Consider the following 20,656-nt stretch of genomic DNA (forward strand, 5'->3'; position numbering starts at 1 on the left):
ACTTACCAAACAATGTGAATTCAGTTGGGATTCTGATTGGCAAAATGCTTTTGAAACTTTCAAAAAGAAAATCTCTGAAGCACCTATTTTAAAAGGACCTAATTGGAAATTGCCTTTCCATATATCAATTGATGCTTCAAACACAACCTTAGGAGCTATGTTAGGACAAAAATACCTTACTCCTTATGAAATCTATTATACCAGTAAAAATTTAACTCCATCGGAGTTAAATTATACTGTAACTGAGAAGGAGTTTTTAGCTATAGTTCATGCCCTTAATAAATTCATACATTAGATAACTGGTTATGAAACTTTCATTCACACAAACCATTCTACCATTAGATATCTAATGAATAAACCAATCACTAATGGTAGAATAACCAGATGCCTCTTACTGTTGCAAGAATTCAACATCACCATTCTAGATCGACCAAGAAAAAAAAATACATTTGCTGACTTTTTATCTAGAATTCAAAATGATAACAATGATAAACTTGTGGAGGATAAATTTCCTGATGAATATATTTTTGCAGTATCTACTAAATCACCTTGGTACGCAGATATTGCTCATTATTTAGCTACAGGGAAATTACCATTTCATTTTTCTCCTAGAAAAAAGAGGAGGATAATTCAAAACATCGCATCTTACTCATGGATAACGAAGAATTGTACAAAACAAGACTAGATCTCATCATCAAAAGATGAGTTCGAGAAGACAAGATACTAGAAATACTTAAAGCATGCCATGATGAACCATGTGGAGGAAATTTCTCTGACAAAAGAACTGCTTATAAGATCCTTCTCTTAGGATATTATTGGCCTTCCATTTTCAAGGATACCAAGGAATATGTTAGGAGATGTGACAGTTGTCAAAGGATGGGGAAACCTACTCTTTCAAGTGAAATGCCACTACAACCTCGGTTACTCATTGAATCTTTTCAGAAATCGGTGCTAGATTTTTTTGGTCCAATCAATCCACCTTAAAAACAAAAAAAGGTATATTCTGCTATGTACTGATTATGTCACTAAATGGGTAGAAGCTAAATCACTTCCTTTTGCTACTGAAAATGTTGTAGTTTCCATTTCCTTTAGGATATTTTCACTCATTTTGGTGTCCCAAGAGAAATTGTAACATATCAAGGAACACAGTTTACATCCAGAGTAGTGCAGAAGCTCATGGAACAATACAAAATCAAGCATCAGAAATCTACTCCATACCATCCACAAGCCAATGGACAAGTTGAGTCTACAAACAAGGTGATTGAAGCAATTCTCACCAAGATTGTACACTTACATAGGAAGGAATGGGTAGAAAAGCTTTTAGAAGCTTTGTGGGCCTATAGAACTATATGGAGAAGCACTACAAGACATACTCCCTATGAACTTGTTTATGGGAAGAAAGTCTTACTTCCAATATAGTTCCAGATCCAGACCTATAAAATAGCAGTCCAATTTGATCTTGACTTATCAGAGGCACAAAAGCAAAGGATGAGACAACTCAATGAGCTTGATGAAATAAGACAATATGCTTTCCAGAGGACCAGCCTAGTTCAACAATAGAGATCTAGATGGCATGACAAATACGTCAAAGAAAGAAAATTTCATCCAAGATATTGGGCATAACTTTTTGATTCAAAGTTCAAGAACTTCCAAGGAAAATTTCAAACTCACTGGCTTGGACCTTATGAAGTTGAAAAAGTATTTGACAATGGTGCAGTCGGAATTAGGATTATTGATGAAGAGAAAATTCCTCTTTTAGTGAATGGACATCGACTTAGACTTTATCAGAAGCAATTGACAAAAGTGGAATTTGTCAAAATTTCCAAGATAACTCAGAATTGAAGATGGTTAAGAGGAATTCTTCTTCTTTTCCACATTAGAAATTTTATTTCTCTCTGTTTCATAATATATATATATATATATCATAAAAAAAAAAATGTATAAACATGAAAACCAACAAGTTGTTGGCATGCTTAAACAGAAAATTTAAAGTGAAAATAAACTATTGTTGGCACCTTAAATTTTCTCTCAATCATTTTTCTAAAAATCCCTGTTTCTAAACATCTATTTCTTGAAAAAAAATTAGCTACAGAATTAGTGACTTTCTTCAAGTCTGGCAAGTTTCTGCAGCTCTGACAAAATTTTTGTAGCCAATCTAACAGGGGCACTTGGTAGCTCAAATTGAAGAAATGATTGACTCCTTCCAATTGCAAAGTACCTGCAAATGACATCAAAGGACAAATAAAGGTTAGAAAATAAATCTAAGGTATGTAACACTTTAATTTTACAATAGGGGTTAACATATTGTATATATGAATTATGTGGACATAACATAACTGAAAAAACCAAAATCATTGTAGTTCATGGATGATAGTCCCTTATCAAATTCATTTAAAATCTGCCACCATTTTAACTCCTATCTCATGCTCATTTAGAATCCATCAATTTGATCGTCGAATCATTGAATTCAAATGGCTAACTCATCCCTGTGAACCCTCATTATACTTGCATGTTTTCTCATTCTTTCAACTCATATAGTCTCTCCATCCTAGAGAGAAACCCTACTGAGACTACTTTCCCTGTTAAGTAAAACAATTCTTGAGATGAAACATCTCTCACCATGGGTGTTATTGTTCAAACAGAGCCAACAGGAAGGAATGTTTTGGAAGGATACCCCCAAACCAAAGAATTGTTACAGAAATCTCAATGGTTAGATTTCATAGAAAAGTTTGATGGTTTCCAAAAGGAAGTGACAAAAACCTTTGCACGATCTTTTGATGGTGCAAAAATCAAAATAGGCGATGTCAAGTTCGCAGTGACAAAGTCCCTGATTACAGAAGCCACTTGTTGTTCTCTTAACTTGCAAAATGATACCCAAATATAGAATATGCGAAGAAAAGATACCCAAAACACAGAATAGCAATGATTTTATTATTCTCAGAGTAATGTTCACTTGCCTCTTCGAGGGGGCAACCTCCAATAGAGCAGAGCTCGATTACAAAACAAGACACAATGCCCCTCGCAGGGAGTCTCTATCCTTTATATATGACTCATACATGCAATACCACAAGCCAATACCGTGGTTTTATTAATACCATCTATCTAATACTACGGCCCATATGCAACTAACTATGGTCCCGTCATTAATTGCGAATTAACCACTTACAATTATTAATATGGGCTTTATTGACTCTTGACTATGACGTGATCCCATTACATAAATAAGGGGGTTAGGGTGGGACCCTAACATGCCCTCCCCCTTAAGACTAGCCTTGTCCTCAAGGTTAAAGCTGCGGAAACTGCTGAAGAATAGTGGTTGGTTCCCAAGTTTCATCTTTCGGAGAGGTGTCTTTCCATTTGACGAGGACTTCCTTAATTATGCGGCCGCGCAGTTGCTTGTCTCGTGTGTCTAGAACCTGTTCGGGTTGAAGCCAGATGGACCCTTCTTCGTCTAATTCAGGTAGACTGATCTGAATTATGCAATTGTTCCCAATCACTTTCTTAAGGCATGAGACATGGAAAACTGGATGGATTTTTGCAGTAGGTGGCAAGGCCAACTTGTAAGCCACTTCTCCAATGCGCTGAAGTACTTGACATGGTCCGTAGAATTTGGGAAATAGTTTCTGATACCCCTTGTCTTTGAGTGATGTTTTCTTATATGGTTGTAGCTGTAAAAAGACATGATCCCCTTCTTGAAATTGGCACTCTACGCGATGATGATCTACCTGTTGCTTCATGCGGTTCTGAGCTTGATGAAGATTCTCTCGAAGATGGGCGAGCATAGTTGTGAGGTGTTGTAGGAGTTGATCCACTGCTTGGACTTTTGAGCACCCCTTGAGATACGAAGTAGGTGAAGGCGGGAGTTGACCATATACTGCTTCATAGGGAGTCATTTTGGTGGTGGCATGATAGTTGGTGTTATACCACCATTCAGCCAGAGGTAACCACTGTACCCAAAGGTGTTGCTTTTCTGAAGTGAAACACCTAAGGTAGGTTTCTAGACATTTGTTAACGGATTCGGTTTGACCATCTGTTTGTGGATGATAGGAAGTACTGAGCTTTAGTTGGGTGCCTTGTATCCTGAAGAGTTCGTGCAAAAATTACTAGTGAAGATCGGGTCGCGGTCGGACACAATAGAAGTGGGCATGCCATGCAATTTGAAGATCTGATCCATGAAAGATTGAGTGACCAAAGTTGGTGTAAACGGGTGTGGTAGGGCGCAGAAATGAGCATACTTCGACAGTCGGTCCACAACCACCATGATGACTGACTTGTTCCCTGACTTTGGAAGACCTGTAATGAAATCCATAGAAACCTCCGTCCAAATTGATGCTGGAATGGGAAATGGTTGTAATGTGCTTGGTGTGTTGATGGTTTCCCCTTTGTGGTGTTGACAGACATCGCATTCTGCTACGAAAGTAAGGATGTCCTTTTTCATGCCTGTCCAAAAAAATGATCTTCTGGTGCAAGCATACGTCTTCTGAAAGCCCGAATGTCCTGCAATGGGAGATGAGTGCAATTCTGCCAAAATGCGACTTTTGAGGGTGGATGTTGGTGATATTACGACTCTGTCCTTGTAGCGAAGAATATCATCCTGTTGCTACTGTTGCTGCACCCCTTTGCGGATCTGGAAGAGATGATGTGTGATCCCCCGATAGAAAAGGGAACTATGGTCTTGAGGAGTGTCAAGTGCTACAGATCGCAATATACATAAGGGTCTGGCAGTAGTACTCGACCCAATGTTTCAGGGCTCTAACTAAGGAGGATCGACCGTACCCTTAGCCGTATAACCCAACTACCCTATCGTACGGGCGAGTAATCTCTCCGAGTGCTGTTCTCGGTGTACTGTAGCCCCAAGACGGCCGACGGTTTATCTATGGCGAGGTTTCAAGGGAGCCTAGGGGGCTTCCGATATACCCAAAGGGTACGTGGAAGATAGTCCGTGCGCGATTCTGTCTAATGCGCTACTACTCGAAGGGGTACCCACAGGGGTTACAAGGGAGTCCAACAGACGTGACCACCTCTTGTATTTCCTGCATGCATGCCTCCCAAATCCGCAGGTTTATGCACTCAACGACAGATCCCGTGGTTTAAAGACCCTGAACATGTCTCTAGCCAAAAAAAAAAAATTGCTAAGAAATGGAGATCCCACCGGCCCTGGAAAGTGCTCTGATACCACTTGTTGTGCTCTTAACCTGCAAAATGATACCCAAATACAGAATATGCGAAGAAAAGATACCCAGAACATAGAATAGCAATGATTTTATTATTCAGAGAGTAATGTTCACTTGCCTCTTCGAGGGGGCAACCTCCAATAGAGCAGAGCTCGATTACAAAACAAGACACAATGCCCCTCGCAGGGAGTCTCTATCCTTTATATATGACTCATACATGCAATACCACAAGCCAATACCGTGGGTTTTATTAATACCATCTATCTAATACTACGGCCCATATGCAACTAACTATGGTCCCGTCATTAATTTCGGATTAACCACTTACAATTATTAATATGGGCTTTATTGACTCTTGACTATGACGTGATCCCATTACATAAATAAGGGGGTTAGGGTGGGACCCTAACACCACCAAACTACCTAGAGCTGGAGAAAAGTGGTTCAATAATAGAGGAATCAAAAGGGAAGACTAGAAAAATTTCTTTAAAAACCCAAGCATGGATACTACTATTTTAAGAAAAGTTATTCCTAGCTCTACCCTTAAAAGTAAGTGGAGAAATTTTCTCCTTATCCTTCATAAATTTGTTACTTGTGAAGGTCAATTTGGGTGTATGTTTTTCTATCACATTAGGCTATTGATGAATTTCCTTGAATAACATCAAATGAATTTTCCATAATTTATGTTGAATAACCTTAATAAAATGTCAGTAAGTGTTTAGAAGAAAATCCAATTTATAGACAACACAATGTACCATCATGGGTTAGTAAAAATTTTGATTGAGTTTCATCTTCAAAGCATAGGTGATAATTGGGAAGATTTTCTAGTGAGAAATCACTTTGAAGAGAAAACCCATGAACAACCAAGTGGTAGTAGAACCCTAAGGGGAAGAAAGAGAAAAATTGAGACAGTAATAGAACATGAACCACAACATCAACAAGATTTGTCAGAGGATGATCTACCAATTGTAGAAATTTTGCAGAAAATGAACACAGAAAGTCTTAGAAGAAAGAAAGCCAGCAAGAAAACAGAGGTTTTACCCCAAATAAAAACCTTGCCTCAGAAATAAATTCCAAAAGTTAAGGAAAAGAATATTCAAAGGATACCAACCACAGGTTTGAGAAGAAGCACCAGATTGAACACAGTGAAAGAGGCAGCCTCAAAAGTTGCAGAGCATATTGATCTTGAGTCAAAGGAGCAATCTGAAGATCTTGAGGACTCTCCAAGAGTATCACTGAGACTATCACCAAGGATATCTCCACCTCCATTAATTTCACCTCCAAGGAGTCCAGTTCAAATCCCAAGTATTGATCCTGTACAACAAGAAATCTATGATTACATAGAATCATTAGAGAAAAAGGAAGCAGCAGCCAAAGGATCAATTCAGAGACTAGAAGAAGAAATCAACCAGTTTAATGAGCCACAAGAACCTCCAGTATCTAATATCTTGAAACAAGAAATCTTTCAATTGAAGACATTAAACAGGTACCTCAAAACTGAAAATCAAACTCTGAAGACACAAAATGGAATTCAAATTGCCCAAAGTGATAACCTCATGATTCACTTAAGTCTATGGTATGAAAAGAATAAGAAATTGAAGAAAGAAAACAAGGCCATGAAAAGAGAAAGCATTAACCTAAAATACAAGATCCTTATGAGGAAGCTAAGGATGGCAGTGACTGCCAAGAAGAAGAAGAAAGTGAAACTTGGATGTGTTAGTAAAGGTATCTAAAGAAATACATAAAAATGATAATTTTGTGTTGTATGAGGACATACAAAACCTCTAGTGTGGGGGAATGTGGAGTCCCAAAACTGTTTTATCTTGACATCCTTTTTTTCCATATTTACCTCCTTTTCCTACCGCTATCATCCAAATAAATGCAGGAAACATAAGCTTTTGACAAGGTAAACATTAGAGTTTCTTCAGTGTAAATCACAAGAAATTTCATTTGCCAATGTGTTTCAAACCAACAAGTGTGGTTCATCATCAGGACAAGTTGAATGAGCAGATCAGGCTTAGAAAGATTAAATAGATAGAGTAGAAACTCCAACGGCTGTATTCAAAGACTAGGTAACGGCTATAATAACAATGGCTAGATTTGACTGGATTAGGGGAATAACCAATATTTAAAAAATTGACTTGGTTATTCCCTAATCCAGTCAAATCTAATCGTTGTCATTATAGCGGTTACCTGGTCTTTGAATACAACCGTTGGAGTTTCTGCTCTATCTATTTAATCTTTCTAAGCCTGGTCTGCTCATTCAACTTGTCCTGACAATGAACCACACTTGTTGTTTCGAAATGCGTCGGCAAATGAAATTTCTTCTGATTTACGCCAAAGAAACTCTCTTATACTTGATATGGATCACAGAAGCCTCAATTCAAGAATTGAATCCCTGCAAAGTAAACATTGATATGTCCTCTTTTTCATATTTTTTCAATATGCCTTATTGTTCTATTAAAGTTTACATGCAGCTAAAAAATTGATCTGATTCTGCAGCTAATCCACAGATCTATAGCCACTTCCATTGTTGACAGGGTTTGAGTGCGCCAGCTTAGCAAAGAAATATATGGGTAGATAGGGAACGATCCTTTGATGGGTTTCTTCCTATTTACTCGAGATAATTCACCAAGAGATCTGCCCTATAACATGGTCAACCATGTCGGTCAACAGTAGGACAATGCGCTGGAACAGAGTCCGAATTTTAAGAGATTTCATCGATTTTCTTTTTCAATAGAAAATCGACAAATAAGCGATATGATCTAGTTTTCATAGGGACTATAGTGAAGTCTTGTAGGCTTAAATTTCTCATATTGTTAAAAAGAACTCTATAAAAACACTGACAACTCTGTGTAATGTGTGTGCCACCATATGTAGTTTGAGAATCCTTTAGAACTCTTTTTCACTTAATTCAAAGTTCTTACTTCATATATTTTATGTGTTGTTGATCTAAGGTGATTGATTGCCTCGTGGAGGGCACCTGCGTGCAGATCAGGTCTCTGATTCACAGTAATTAGATTTTCCTTTTCAATTGTTATTTCATAGATTTAATTCATGGATGTCCTGTTCTCATGTTTTTAAGATGCAGTTCAATGAAGATTGTGACTAGGTTCACTTGATTGATTTCTGTATCGTTCATTTCATTTGCTTAATACCTAGCATAAACTCAATAATTTCATTTCATTCATTTTCCTAGCACAACTTAGTGATTTCATAGCTCAGTAATTTCGTTTATGTTTTTCTTTTTGCATTGAAATAAAGTTGTAGTAGATAAGAGTGGCAGTCTTTCTCAGCTTCTGAATTCAAGCACATTTTATTTCCAAGTTGATAAATTAGGATTTTCTTTATGTCATTTCATTCTTTCATAGTTAGCTTTGTTTAGCTGTAGCATAAAAATCCAAAAACAATTGATAAATTGAAAGGAAGATTAACGTAACACATCTATCGAAAAGAGTTAAATCATTAAAAATCATTCTAAAAACTAAATTCAATGAGAACTAATTCTAGAGATAACATTTAGGATAATCAATTAACAATAAAATCTTAGGAATAACATCCTAGTATAAATAATAACATCACCTCAACACTAATTCTAGATTTTGACATTAACTTAGATAACGATAACATAATCACCTTAACGACATAAAAGACTTCTAGCACATATAGTGCACTTGCACTTCTTTAGTTTACCTGCCCTAGTTGATAATTTATGCTTACAAATTAAGAACATTAAATTGAATAAATAGTTATATATATATATATATATTCTTTACAAGTACAAATATTAAAATTACATTTATGAAGACTGAACCTAGTTACACTTTATTCAACACTCCCTCTTAACTAGGGAGGTATTCATAAATAATTACAAGGTGTTTGACTATTTTTCAATCTAAAAGAATTCACATAAGAGAAATTGGATTGGAAATCCATCTGTTGTAGCATCATAGTAACCAACATTGTTCATAGCAAGGCCTTGACTAATAGCTCTAACTCTCATAAGATCAGAACACAACGTTGGTGACACCATTGACTTATAGACAACTTAGTCATTGTCTCTTAAGGTACATATCCACCCAGTGTTCACTGAGTATGACCTTCTAGGACTATTCTTTTATTGGGTTCCCAGCCCTTAAAGAATATTGATCCTCTTAACTACTCTTGTCTTGGATGCCCTACACATCCTCAATGAGTATCGGATGCTAGATGATTACCAAAGCCTCCCATTCTTTCTTCCCAAGTGAAGACAAGAATGTTGTGTTTATCTCTTCCTCTTAATTAAGGAAGAGATGCCCAAGTTTTTTCTAACAAGGAACTTGTCCAAGCTACTTTGTAATTGGGAACTTGTTATAACTCCCTCTTAGCAAGGGACTTGTCCATTCATCAACAACTTATTCTTCGTGGTTCCTTCTATTGCTTGAACTCATTCTTTCCTTTGATGTCATGAAGTCTTTATTTGAACTTCTTCTTGGTAGGGCACAGACCATTGATCACTTTCCTTCCTAGCTTGTCATGTCATTGCTCCTTTATGGAAAGTGGCCTTCTTCATGTATGTCAGGTTCTTTCATCATTTAGCTACTCCTTTGTCATTTGTCTATGATTTAGAATACTTATCACATAGATGTTTAGTTCTACTTGCTTGTTCCCACTCTTCAATTTAGTAGCCCTTCATGACTTCATCCTAACATTGCTCCAACATTAAATAGTGCTTTTTTTGGATGGCTTCTTCATCATGACATCTTTTTATAGTTGAATTAGTTATCTCCACCTTAATATCTCCAAGGCCTTCATAGGTGTCAAGGGTCGTTTGATCTTTTTCTTCCTTTGTCAGAGTTGTCATGCCTTCTTTCGGGAGATGTCTTTAATGGATCTTATCATATAGTGATTTTTTATGAACATGGTGTTCTTCACATGATTGATATCTTTATTCATTTGCTTCTTCTTGAATTTTTTAGATAACAACCTTATACTTCCTCATGAGAGCACTTTCTTCATTACCTTCTTCTTGGACTAGTCAACATTTCTTCTTCACTTGCATCTTGGACTAGTCAACAACATTATACTCCTTAAGTGAGCATTTCTTTTTGTTGACCTTTATTAGATGCAGTACATGCTCTTGACTATGTCTTCACTGAAAGAGATCATTTTGTACTTGATCATGTTTTTAGAACTATACCCATGACTCAATAACATATATGATGACATGACTTAAACTTTGATGCATACATACCTCATCTTGATTTTTCCTTGATCATCTCAGCTTCATTTGATGGTCCTTTTTTATTGGTGTAGCCTTTCTTGCTTCATATTTTCTTGCTTGCATATCATCCTTCCTTGTATTCCATGAATGGAATTCCCATTGATACATCTACTCTTATTTATGAACCTTCTTTTGAAGATTCTTGTCATAGGATCTTGAAGACCCTCATCTTGCAAATGTTTCTTCCTTTTGATGATGGAGGCCTTCCATGATTTTTTAATCATGATCAATTATTCTTTTATCATGGATGATGTCCTATAATAGGTATGCTCCTTCTACATGAATATTTTGAGCTATATGTACACCATGCTCCTACATTCTAGAAGATATTTCTAACCATGCATTTTGTTCTATTTCTACATGCTCCTATACTACTCAAAACTTTGAAAGAAGATTTTAAGTAAAGAAGTAGACTTAGTCATAGTAGAGATCTGGAGGATCTTCCTTCTTCTGCTTCTTGTCTTCTTCTTTCACCTCTTGAATTATATGGGCTTCTTCCCTTTTTCTTTTGTTGTTGTTGTCCCTCTTAAGTTTAGGACCCGTACTTTTGTAGTGTCCATATTCTTGGCATCCAAAGCATTAGACTTTGGACATATCTCTATTGCTCGTTCGTCGTGGACCAAAATTTCCAAATTTTCCCTTTCTTTTGGCCATGGTTGCAAATTCTTGCTCCTTTGATCCCACATCATCTTTTGCTTCGAGTCCAATTTCCTCTATCTTGCATACATACCATAATTCACTTAGTGGGGTAGCTTCCCTATTGGCATATATGCTTGATGTGAAGTTTCCCCAATCCTCAGGTAGAGCATTGAGTACTATGGTTGTCATTTCTTTGTTAGACATTACTTCTCCCAGCTCTTGAAGTTGATCCCTCATCTCAGATATCTTCATGAAGTATGGAGCTATTCCTTCCTTTGATATCTTCATCTTGTATAAATCATTTCGTAGAGGTATCACTTCTCTAGTTGTGCTTACTGAGAGTAGCTCTATTAGTTTGTCATATATTTCTTTTGATGTTTTAAATTTGGAGACATAAGGAATGAGATAGTCTTTGATGAATTCTATTAGAATCCTTTGAGCTCTTGTCTCATCCTTATTGTACTTGGCTAAGGCTTGACTTTTTTCCTTGGAAGGGATAGTGATATTCCCTTTGATGTGATATAGACGTTCATTCACTTTGAGAAGTAAATCAATCCTCTTCTTCCATGCAAGGAAGTTACTGGTCCCAACCAATTTGTTTATTTCTTTGCAAAAAGACATTGAAGTATATCCAGAAGGGGACATATACTTACTTGATAGAGTTTGAGATGTAGTGGACTTGCTTTCTTCTAGAAGACTTCATGGCTTGCCTTCGTTAGATCTTAATTTTATTCAAGTTTCTTTCTTCAAATGGACTTGTTTGATTATGAGATTTGCTTGATGACTTGGTTTGTAGTGCTTTTTTGTATATGGTGTAGCTTGATGTAGGTCCCTCTTTGATTTTCTCTTCTTGTAGGTTCCTTTATACAAAAGGTTTCTCCTCTTGCTTTGTAGTCTTCTTGTATTCCTTTCTTTTTCTTGATGTGATTGAGACTTCTTGACTTGATGCTTCAACCTTGTAGTTGTCCTTGAGATGTTCTTCCTTGATGAGTCATCTTATGAGTGTTCTTGGGATGCCCTTTCCTTGATGCGTCACCTTAGCTCTGATACCATGTTGAAAAATCAAGGGAAGATAACAATTTGTGAAGCACTTTTCCAATTTATCTTTGTTAGATTGATCTTATTCTTATTATTATTAGTGTGTGTGTTTACTTCATCAAATTGCTACCAAAACACAAGAAATAAGAACACAAGATGTTAGCTCTCTTCCAAAGAAAAAACTCTCTCTTAGAGAGTAAAACCCTTCCGTAAATTTCTCTTATTGAAGCTTTTATTGATCAATGCCAAACCCTAAATCCTTGACAAGAAGATCCTCCAAGCACAAGTCAAGCCCTTTCAATATCACTTCCTCTTGCAACACTCCATCATCCCTCTTTGGGCACTTCATCTTCCTCCTTCTGACACTTTGTTCTTCTTCTTCTGGCAACTGTAGAAACCCTAGATGGTATGCCCTAGAGTGATCCTTGTCCTTTTTATTCCTTCACTTGAGATGGAGCCTTTCTAACTTAAGAAGATGAACTTGTCACCTCCCAACTGAGCCTTCTTTTCTTCACTAAAATTGCAGACTTAGAGCAACAATAATACATCCCTAATTCTTTGCACATGTGAGGGGATACCTTCACAAAAACTATGTTAGATTCCTTCTTCTTCCTTCGCTTGTGTAGCCTTCTTTTTCGCTTGAATGAGAGGCCTTATAGGCACTCTTTTCTAGCCCAAACACTTCTCCTTTATGACTGTAATATGAGCTTGTAGAAATTCCCACTGTAGATCACCTGGTAATGCAATGTACTAAAGTAAAATACTTGATCTACTTCTACAAACAATTTAGCGAAAGCTTAATCGAACATGAGCAATATCAAGCATGAACAGATATAACTGAGAATGAGAAGTAATCAACCATAACACAGAAGATATATCACTATGGAAAGCACCAGCCTAAAACCCCAACTTTGTATTATCATACAAGTGGAAATCTTCTTCAAGTTACAAAAAGAATCAGCTCTCAAGCTATCCTTCTCTCCCTGTAATCAAACAATACAGCTCAAAAACTCAATAGACGTAGAATATATCTTCCTCAAGCCCTCCAAGCCTCCTATTTCCTTGCGCAATTTTGATTGGGGTCCAATGATATCACATGTGTGAATTGGCCTCATCACACTCACTGTAACCTCAGGTCCAACTACACAATCCATAAGGAATAATATTCCTTCTGCATGCAAGGAATATTCACCAAGGAATATCCTAGCAACTTGTTAGCCTCCTGCTGCAGCAGGTATTCATCTTTCATGATTGACATTTTTACATGCAAAATATGTCATACTTTGCAAGCTGCAGTGTTCCATATTTCCAGAAGATACCAAAGAAGAAAGCCATGAAGTGTGTTGGTCCAAATGCCACTGCTGATTCCATTTTTGATGAGTTGTTCCAGTTTTGAAGAGTTTTCATTTAAGGGAGGTCCAAACAATTTAATCTTGGTCTCCCTAGGTTTCAATTTCCTGTTTTAGAATATAGAGTGATATTTGTCCAAACAGTTTAATCTTGGCAGATCTGTAGATAGGTAGAGAATCAAAGGGACCCAACTGTTTAATCTGGGCCCTGGCAGAGATAAGTGTAGATTTAGATAGGAAAAATTCAAAAGAAAAATTGTAAATATGGGTCTGCAAGTCTAAGTGCACCCAAACCAAAAAGAAGAGAAAATGTTAGGAAGGTAGGCTGGGTAGGTAGCTGTGAGGTTGCAGAATGATGATTTATGATCAATTTTGTGTTACAAAGTGCTTTATCTTTACAGATCACAGTGCAAGCAGTTTTCATGCAAAGGAGCTCAAAGGTGAACATAACTAACTCCCCCTTCTTCTAATTCCCCAAGTCACTTACTAACTTCCCAAAGAGGTCAAGATCTGCTTGATTCCTCTTAGTTTCATCATCATCCATATCAGTTGCCTTGGTGAAGATCTGCTTCACTCAAGGATTTTATTTATTCAAAACTCTTTTCCACAAAATTGGCCTAAGGTCCCTGACCTTGGCGCCTGCTTATCACCTCCATATTAACTACTAACTCTAGTATTATATAACTCCCTATCAGTTTTCCCCTTTCCCCTACTAAAACGTTGTATATAAAATTCCCCTATGTAAATATCCCCTCCCTGGCGATATAGCCATATTTTTATAAGTCCGGGAAAAAATGGTCCATCCAGGGCTGTTTTAGCCCATCCGTGTCTTAAAAGGGATTAATCTGACACCTGGCCGGATTAATAACCTCTCCCCTAGCCCTAAAAACCCTCAAAAAACCCCCTTTTCTGCCCCTAACCCAAAGTTTCTGCATAAATACATTAAACCCCGCGCATTTTTAACCCAAAAACCCCCATTCCCTAAGTCTAAACTACCCGCACGCCATATTAAAGGGGAATATTCTGCGCATATTCCTGCCCTAACCCATCGTCGCCTCGTCCTCACCGCCAACTGTTGGATCGCCTGCCCCGCAGATCAACGGCTGGCGGGCCGTCCCATCTCCAAAACGCCCGAGCTTTAGCGTCCGGGAGATGGGCGGTATTACCGCCGTACCTCCCGCCACGCATCAGCTCCTGGGCTGTGGCGGAGCCCCCTCTGACAAAACCGCTCCCCCCCCAAAGGTGGTGCGCCACAAAACCACTTACCGCCTCGTGCCCGATGACGTCACCGCTTACATCATCCCCCTGCACAGTCACCGCTTACTTCACCCCCCTCTGCCCAGTCACATGTCGAGTCATCTGCCTGCGTGGCCCCTTGCCACATGTCATGCCACGTCACTGTCCGTACATGATGACGTCATCCCGCCACGTCATCATGCTGATGTCATCGCTGACGTCACCCGTCGTACAACGTCACGTCATGCTGACGTCATCATCACTTTTTGGCGCGAAGGAGCAAAAATCGCACTTCGGAGCCCCGGAATCAGTTTCTGAGGCAGTTTTTGATGAGCGATTTGATTTTTTGGGCCAGAATGGGGAATCTTCAGGGAATCTTTTCGTTTTTCAGCCCCCAGGAAGCTCGAAAGGCGCCGAAAGACCCATTTGTCTTCGCGAAGCTTGCCGAGAGGAGCAGAAAACAGTTTTGAAGGAAACAAAGGCCGAACAGCGGCCATTAAATGATGATTTAGACCCACAGCACGTCAAAATAGCATCGGTTTATTACCAAAGAGTATCAGATGAACAAGAGAAGCCAAAGAGTATCAGCCGAAGATTTTTTAGGGCTCGAAGCACCTGAACGTTGATGAGCCCCCCCAGAAAGTCAAATCAAGAGGCGTAAGCCCATCCTTGCCCTCAAATCAGAGTTAAAGCTTTAAATGCAGACAGATAGCAAAGATGCAGAAACCCATACACATTTATTTCAGAAAACGCTGCAGCAAGCCACCAAGGACAACATCATTTACTCAATTTTAATACGGCGGCCCTGAGCGCAGCCCGAGATATTTTTTTCATTTATTTCTGCTAGAGTTAGGTCAATTAATTATTCTTTATGACCAGATTAGGTCAAGATGTAATAAAGGAACTTTGTAGATAGTTTTTCCCTATATATACCACCCTCTACATTGTTTCAAGGGTTGGTCAATTGAGAATTTCACTAGAGACTCGCTGTGTATACCTAAGTTTTTCCATAATCAAAGATTGCCGAAAGCTTGGAGAGCAAACTGTCTGTTGTGAATGAATGTTTTGGAGACTGAAGATGGAATTCTTGTGCTGCAGCCTAGAACAATAAGTGCCTCTTATCTCTGTTTGTTGTTTATCACTATCTAAATAGCAGGAAGAAAGAATAGCCTAGAATTAGTTTAAATACTCTCTATGCTCAATTTCTGCTATTTCTTTATGTTTTCCTCTGATTGAATTGGTTATGAATATGAATTCCTTCTGGCTCATGTTTACCCCTATTCACCTGTGTTAGCCAATTACCTAGGGATTCTTAACTGCCCCTAGGTAGCGCCCTGTTATCTTCCCTTGTTAAGCATAATTGAGAGATTCTTAACTGCCTCTCATTACTTAGCACTTCTTTCCATCCCTTAAACCTGAAACATTGTTTCATGCTCAGCTATCTTGCTCCATTTTCCCTCACTGTTATTAAGGAAAAGCGCCAGCAGTTTTTCTCCTCGACTCCACGCCCAATGGTTCGAAAACCTTAGACTATGCTCTGCCTCTCTACCTGAAAAATCAATTTTCCCACCAAAACAAAACGAAACCCTTGAACTCAAAACCTAGCCTAAAATCCTTTTCAACAAAGCTAAATCATAAAGAGAGAGCCCTCTCTGATTGCAGGTTGGCTAGAACCTGCAGTCCAAAGTTGGTCTGTGGTTACCTCGGCCGTATCCTTTTCCGGAGCTTAAGGACAACCTGAGTGATAACATAATGGCGACTCCACTGGGGACCTTCCTCAGATAGTTTCACGAAGAAGGTAAGAAAGGTCTGCTGAGACCATAAATCAAACTTTCCAATTTTCCAATTGTTGTTTATCTCTTAAAACCATAGATGAAGCCTGAATGTCAGCCAGGAAGCCTTTGAGACTGTTTTTTGCTTTGCATTAACAGGAGTAAATAAATGCTGCTTCACTCAATCTTCATGCTAGTTTTAAGTTACAAACAAGTTGTCCCATATTTTAATTAGTCCCTTGTCAATTACAAAAACATTCCTAGGAAAAATACCCAAAAAAAAATTCGGAAGCTGGCTCCCAAGAAAAATCCACGATATACAAGGTCTAATCCAGATCCCAACCCTCCAGCTGTTTTTGAAAACCCTAACATAATCTCGAAAATCCTTAGGAAGCAAGAAGGACAGGAAAATTTTGCTGATTTGAGCCCTGAAACAACTTACCCTAGCTGTTTCCCGACTCCTGTCAAGGTTTTGTTCCGTTCAACCCCTATTTCCATCAGTTCATCATCTACATCTCGTAGTACTCCTTCCACACCTTCATTCACTGTACATACTAACACTACTGTTGTTTCCAGCGTTCCAGTTACTCCTGTGATCCCCGTTACTCCAGTTGTTCCACTTATCCCCGTTGTTCCACTTATACCTACCAATATGGCTAATAGATATGCACCCCTGCAATTACCTGCTAATGCTGGGGCTTTACCTCAAGAGTACCAATCGAAAATCACATATTTTGATTCCACCGGTCCTTTCACAGCCATTCAGCACACCAAAAAGATGCAGGACTATTTTGAAAACTATGAGATAGACGATGATAGTGTAAGAATGAGAATTTTTGTTCAAAGTTTAACAGGTGATGTAAGAACTTGGTTTAGATCACTTGCTGCAAATTCCATAACTACCCCAGATGAGCTTTACCAATCCTTTACCAACAGATGGGAGAAAAAGAAAGACCCCTTGCACATACTATCTGAATATGATACGATCAAAAGAGGTCCTCAAGAGATTGTTTTGGAGTACTGTGCAAGATTCAATAATGTATATAACGCAATACCACAGAACTTAAGGCCTCCACCTGATCTGGCCTTGTACAAATTTCCCGACGGATTCGACCCGGATATGGCATACCAGTTAAAAGAAAGAGCTCCTCAAACCCTTGCAGACATGCAAAATGTTGCTGTTAGCGTAGAAGCCAATTTAATTGCCAAAAGAAACAGAGCTAGAATGGAAAGAAGAACCACCTTTAAGGAAGAACCCTCGGCTTTTGATCAAAAGCTTGATGCTATCATCAGTGGCCTGCAAAGGCTGGGAGAAAGAGTAGAAAATGTTGAGAGAAAAGCATCATGGGAAGGACAACAGTCTAATACCATAAGGAACCCAAATTTTAGGAAAACGCAGAACACAAATGCTGGTAGGCCTAACCAAGACCATGATATAAGACCCCCTTTCCAAGATAATTATGTTGAAGGATCTACTTCTAGTGAACCCATAGAGGACACTCACATGAACTTAATGGATCTAAAGGGTGAGCACCAAACTGTCTTGTCCCAAGAAGACCAAAATGAACCCGATTACAATCAGTTTCAGACTAGGTCTGGCGAGTCTTTTGATTTCAAACAAGGTTATGATACCACTGTGTATGAAGTACACAAACAATATAAGATGAGAACTAGGACCATTGACATTTCCGAACCTAGTAAAACAAAGGAAGGCAAACAACCCAACAAGACTAAAGGCAAGGCTATCATAACAGAACCAGCTGATATACCTGTTCCACACCCGCATCAAGTGACTGTAGAAGACATAACAGAAATGCAGCCTTCCAAAGATCAGCGTTTGCAACCTTCTTCCTCGAAAGAAAGCTCGAACAAGGTTCCCAAAAACTTTCCTAAAGTTGAAAAACCGCAAGCAAAAACTTCCCATAGCAGTGATAAACAAGAGCAAAACACAGGCAATTCAAATGAAACAGAAAAAACTGCCATTATCAACACCAAGACTCCACTGGAAAAGCCATTTAACTTAGAGACAGAAATAGCTAAGTTAAAAATATCCATTCCCCTCTCAGAATTGGCCAAACACGATGTATATAGGCAGCAAATTCAAAGATCACTTCAAATGCCAGAGGTTAAGAATGATGTAAATGTTTTAGATGACACCCCAGAACTGCTGTTTGGCCCAGAAGTTAATGGAAAAACAACACATGGACCGGTCCCACCCTTTTATGTCAGTTTGCATATACATGACAAAGTTTTGCACAATGCTATGTTTGACTCAGGGGCATCGCACAATCTTATGCCCAAAGCAGTTATGGAAAAACTGAATCTTGATGTTACAAGACCTTACAAAGATCTGTACTCATTTGACTCAAGTCAAGTGAAATGCCTAGGTCTCATCAAAGACTTGTGTGTCTCCTTAGTCCAATATCCCAATAAGACCATCCTCATGGATGTAGTGGTTGCTGACATTCCACCAAAGTACGGCATGCTCCTGTCAAGATCATGGGGAGCAAAGCTCCAAGGATCCCTTCAATTAGACCTTTCCTATGCCACCATTTCAGTCTTTGGGCAACCAAAGAGACTGTATAGAGAAACGCTCATGAAATATGTGGTAAGTAGTGAGAGCAAGCCTGAAAATTTTCCCATTTACTCAATCCACTCTGATATGGATTCCTTTATTTTGTTTAATGATGATACAAATGTTTCAATTGATAATGAGCCCTTCACTCTAGAGCAACAAGCACCTATCAACGAAGAGTCGGTTGCAAATACCCACGAAACTGTCACATTAATAGATGCAACCAGCCTACCAAAAGAAGTTTCCCAAACAGAAATTTTAAATCTGCCCAACCCTAAAACAGCTCAATCTCTTGATACTGACCATAAGCAAGAAATCACATGGTATTTAGAGTTTGATGGCTCTGTTAACAAGTTAGGAGCAGGGGCATGTATATGGATTCACAATACATTTAACAACCATGCAGAAGGCCATGCCTACAGACTGAACTTCAAATGCACGAATAACATGGCAGAGTATGAGGCTCTGCTTTTAGGCCTTAAACTCCTCAAAGCTCTAGGAGCTGCAAAAGTGTCTATTTTAGGAGACTCTGATTTAATCATACAACAAATGAAAGGCAATTTTGTAACCAACGACAACAGAATGAGAGCCTATAGGACCGCTGCTACTAATATACTCCAGGCATTCACTGAATTCAAGCTTGACAAGATTTCCAGAAATCACAACATTCATGCACACAGCCTAGCCACCTTTGCTAGTACATGCAAGCTTCCTTTTGACCCAAACCATCACTTCACAGCTGAAATAAAACATAGGCCCGCAGTCCCAAATAACGTTAAAGACTGGCAAGTATTCGAAAATGATGCCCAGATTAATAATTTCCTCACCCTTGAGCATGAGTTTTCAAGTATCAACATTGACATGGATGCTATGACAGATACAGAACACCAAACAACTGAAAATCAGCAAGATATAACAGCTGCAACAGCAAAGCAAATCCTGAAACCAACTATTTTTGACAAAGAAAACCTAGAACAGCTGAAACAAATACACTTGGAGGATATAGCCAAAATAGAGGCAGACATCATTGACTTAAAGGATAACTTTCTGCCTGCTGGCCTAACTCCATTAGAAGATATGTTTGATGCTAATGATGTGCCAAGAAAGCCAAAATTGCAGCCCATAAACACTGAGATAGAGGAACATAACATTGGGACTATAGAAAAGCCAAAAATGATCAAACTGTCCAAAAATTTACCACCTGATCAAAAGCCCAAGTATATTGACTTATTCAAAGAGTTCCAAGATGTATTTGCTTGGAGCTACGAGGATCTGAAATCCTATGACACCTCAGTGATCCAACACACTATTCCTTTAAAACCAAACCAGAAACCCTTCAAGCAGAAACTTAGAAGAATTAACCCTATGCTTCTTCCCCCAATTGAGAAGGAAGTAAAGAGAATGTTTGAAGCAGGCATAATAGCACCCATCAGATTTTCTGAATGGGTGTCCAATCTTGTTCCTACGAGAAAAAAGACAGGCGAAATCAGACTTTGTGTAGACCTCAGAAATTTAAATCAAGTCTCCCTAAAAGACCATTACCCTTTGCCTAAAATGGACCACATCTTACAGAGAGTAGTGGGGTCATCTAGAATCTCTTTGCTAGATGG

Source organism: Pinus tabuliformis, chromosome J (assembly GCF_031772625.1).
Source record: "Pinus tabuliformis cultivar Carrire ecotype Pingquan chromosome J, CPIR1, whole genome shotgun sequence".
In the NCBI taxonomy this organism is placed as follows: Eukaryota; Viridiplantae; Streptophyta; class Pinopsida; order Pinales; family Pinaceae; genus Pinus; species Pinus tabuliformis.